The following is a 4275-nucleotide window of genomic DNA, read 5'->3' as shown; positions in this document are numbered from 1 at the left end:
ACGATTTATTCCAAATTTATCGAATAATGATTCCTTATATGAACTATTAATGTTACCAAATTCGTAACTTTAACGATAAATCCACCCCTTACCTATGAATATCGTGAAAAAATTAACTATTTTTTTGACTTCCTTAAAATGTATTGCACGCACTATTTACTCCAAAATCATCATACAATGACTCCTTATATGAACTATTAATGTTTTTGAACTCGTAACTTTAACGATAAATCCACCCCTTACCAATGAATATCGTAAAAAAATCAACTATTTTTTTGACTTCTCTAAAATGTATTGCACGCACGATTTACTCCAAAATTATCATACAATGACTCCTTAAATGAACTATTAATGTTTTTGAACTCGTAACTTTAACGATAAATCCATCCCTTACCTATGAATATCGTGAAAAAATCAACTATTTTTTTGACTTCTCTAAAATGTATTGCACAGATGATTTACTCCAAGATCATCAAATAATGACTCATTATATGAACTATTAACATCCGAACTCGTGACTTTAACGATAAATTCACCCCTTACCTATGAATATCGTGAAAAAATCAACTATTTTTTTGACTTCTCTAAAATGTATTGCATAGATGATTTACTCCAAAATCATCAAAATAATGAACTATTAATATCCAAACTCATAACTGTAACGATAAATCCACCCTACCTATGTATATCGCGAAAAAATCAACTGCTTTGTTGACTTCTCTAAAATGTATTACACGAACGATTTACTCCAAAATCATCAAATAATGACTCCTTATATGAACTGTTAATGTTACCGAACCCGTAACTTTAACGGTAAATTCACCCCTACCTATGAAAAAAATAATATTTCGTACAAGTTAGCAAAGTTTGTATTTAAAAAAAATTGAAAAGGACAGATAAATAAAAAAATATATTAAAACTTCCGTACCACTTGAAACATCCTTAAGAAAACCTAGTCAAATGGACCTACATGACATAATTTTTTATATCCAAAACTTTAAAAAAAAAAAAAAAAAGTCCCACTCATAATTTATTAAAAAATAATTCCAACTTTTCAGCTATAAAAATTAGTCATATTCAAAAGATAATGTCCCCATATAAAAAGTGACTAATTAAGAAAAAACATTACTTTATATAATGCTATTTTTATTTAAATATCAAAATCAAACACAACTAACAAAACTATAAATAATCTCTCCAATTTTTTTTAAATTATATTTTGTAATTTCTGACCCCTTAAGCTCCATATGTCCAGGAAACTGTTACAACACAAGTTCAGTTTTAATTTTATTTTATTAAAAATAAAATGAAAATGAGGAATATGAGAATTAATTCACCAGTATTACTAGACTATAAGCACGATCCTAACTTTGTTGCTCAAATATTTATATATATGGTCATCGAGAATTAATTATTGAGGACAGACAAATCAATCAGACAGTAGTAGCCATAAACACCATTTTCAAAATGTAATGTGTTTTTATAACTATTGGGCAAAAAGCGTCTTCAGTGGCCCAAGTAGTAACGACTTCACAAGAAAGGGGAGCGATGGAATACACTATTGCGGCAGCCAAAACGGCGGATTCCCCTACTACATTACAATACCTTACTCCTTAAACAGGAGCAACTCTAATTGAATATTTTATGTATCGTGAACGACACATTTTAATTTTTTATGATGATCTCTCCAAACAAGCTTAAGCTAACCAAATGTCTCTTTTATTACGAAAACCGCTCGGTCGTGAAGCTTATCCAATAGATATTTTTTTTATTTGCATTCATGACTTTTGGAAAGATCCGCTAAATTAATTGTGGAATTTCCTACTAATTTAATTTCCATTACTGATGGACAAATCGTCCTTATCTGCTAACTTATTTAATTGTGGAATCAGACCTGCTATTAATGTGGGTATCTCCGTTTTCAGAGTGGGGTCCACAGTTCAAATAAAAGTCATGAAACAAGTAGTTGATAAATTAAAATTAGAACTAGCGCAATTCACAAAATTTGAAGTTTTTGCATAGTTTGCTTCTGATCTCGATTAAGCTACTCAGAATAAATTGGTAAGAGGTCCATGATTCCTTGAATTGCTTAAAGCAGGTCGTTTAACCATGGGTGGCTCAAGGTAAAGCTAGTAAAGCGTTTTCTTTAGGCCCCAAAAATTTTGAAGCTCAAAAATTTTAATAGTAAATATTACGATTTCAACTTCACTCGAAATAATAATGATGATGCTGAAATATGTTTAAAAACTTATTTTAAAAAAAAAAAAAAAAAAAAAACTATCTAGTTTATAGCAGAAATATTCTAGAACTTAAAATTAAACAACTCAAACTTCATATTAATAAAGATAGTTTTGACATCCACATCCAAGTTCATGTATTACAAACAAATGACTAATATCGTATTAACTAGAATAACTAGAATTCATCATTTACTTTTATTAATAATCATATTAATATGTGAAGTTAAAGATTATGTATTTTTAAAAATACTATACCAAAAAATTACTACTATGCAAGAGCAAAAAACGACAACTTTTAATTATTATAATATTATTTTTTGTGTGTATATGTATATACTTAACTTCTCGTATTAAAATTTAAATTTAGATCACTAATTTTATTGAAATACTCCTCGTTTGAACTGTCAGAAAATCAAATTACCTTGAGTTGCGCAACAAGATCAAAGCACCTCGAGTTGGACAGAGAGGGATACACGTTATTTTACAAACAGAACACCAATGAAATAATTAAAGCTTCTCTATTATATTTCTTATAAGTTTTAGTTAATGACATAGAAGAAGTCAACAGTACTTATCTTCTATGTTGTTTTATACTTCTAAAATCATTGCTACATTCGTGCTGAATTCTTCAAAATACATTATTTTCAAAGGCGATATTATTTTACATATTTATTTTTCTTTATATTCCTCTTAAGTAATATAAAAACTCAAAAATTTTGATTAAGTCACTTCACATGTAATACATTGTCCATACGTTATTTTGTTTGAACTATTTCACAATTTTATCGTGATAATAATCACAACGTCTCAGTTCAAAATTAACCAGAGTCTATTATAAAGTTGTTGTACTTTTTTGTCCCATTTATAGTTAGTGTTAGTCATTATCATCACCATTAGTATTCTACAAAAAGCCAAACAATAAAAGCACAAAATCACAAACAGTACATTTCACTTTATAGCAATGTCAATTACAAGTTCTTGAAATACTGAGTGAGATAGCCAATTTTCAACAATTTAATAAAGAAAATTTTTGGTACTTTTGATCTCCAAACAATTCATGTAGAGATGGTAAAGAAGTCACTTGTTTCCATCAATAGAAACATTCGATACTCTTTATCTCGGGGCGAAGGTCTTCATAGAGAGAAGTAGAAACCATCAGTTCTCGTGAGAAGGTAAGGAATTTTCTATTTCTATCAAAGGAAAAAAATTGATACTCTTTTATCTCGGGGCGAAGGTCGTAGAAAGCATCAGTTCTCATCGTGAGAAGGTAAGGAATTTCCTATTTCTATCAAAGAAAAAAAATTGATGATCTTTTATCTCGGGCGAACGTCTTCATAGAAAGGTAGAAAGTGTCGGTTTTCATAATGAGAAGATAAGGAATTCCTTATTTCTATCAAAGAAAAAAATTGGTAGTTTTTGATCTCGGGGCGAAGTTCTTCATAGAGAGGTAGAAATCGTCAGTTTTCATAGTGAGACGTTAACGAATCATCTATTTTCGGCAAAGAAAAAAGTTGATACTTTTCATCTCGAGGCAAAGATCTTCATAGAGAGGTAGATGGTAAAGAATTTCCAATTACCATCAAAGAAGAAATGTGATACTTTTTATCTTGGGGCGAAGATTTTCATAAAGAGGTTGAAAGTGTCTGTAAAAAGCTGGTACGTCTAATCTGAAGCAAAGATCCTCATAGATAGTCAGAAAGCGTAAGGTATCTATCTTGAAACAAGTTCGTCATTCACTGATAGTTTATTTTTTGATGCGGTTTACGAGAAAATGAGGAAAGTGAGAGGATTTAGGCTTGGAAGAAAACTTGTGAGAGTTTTCAAGTTGTTCATTCATAGGAGGAAAAAGGGAAAAACTACTTGCAAACGTTTGGGATCCACCAATTGTGCAACAAAAGCAATTTCAAAACTATGTAAGTTGGGAAATTTGTTAAAGAATGGGGTTAAAAGTGTCAATTTTGCAAAATGCAGTTCGGGTTATATTCGGGTCGGGTCGGAATTGATGGATCAGAACCAAGTACCAAAGGGTCATTTG

General features: G+C 30.1%; 1 pseudogene; it reads left to right on the top strand.

Moving 5' to 3' along the window:
• LOC107851361 overlaps positions 1–2022 on the top strand; it is a 5286-nt pseudogene extending 3264 nt beyond the window's left edge.
• The last annotated feature ends 2253 nt before the right edge of the window (positions 2023–4275 follow it).

Source organism: Capsicum annuum, chromosome 1 (genome assembly GCF_002878395.1).
Source record: "Capsicum annuum cultivar UCD-10X-F1 chromosome 1, UCD10Xv1.1, whole genome shotgun sequence".
NCBI lineage: Eukaryota > Viridiplantae > Streptophyta > Magnoliopsida > Solanales > Solanaceae > Capsicum > Capsicum annuum.
The sequence above is the reverse complement of the archived record's forward strand: the minus strand, read 5'-3'. Positions and strand labels throughout refer to the sequence as shown.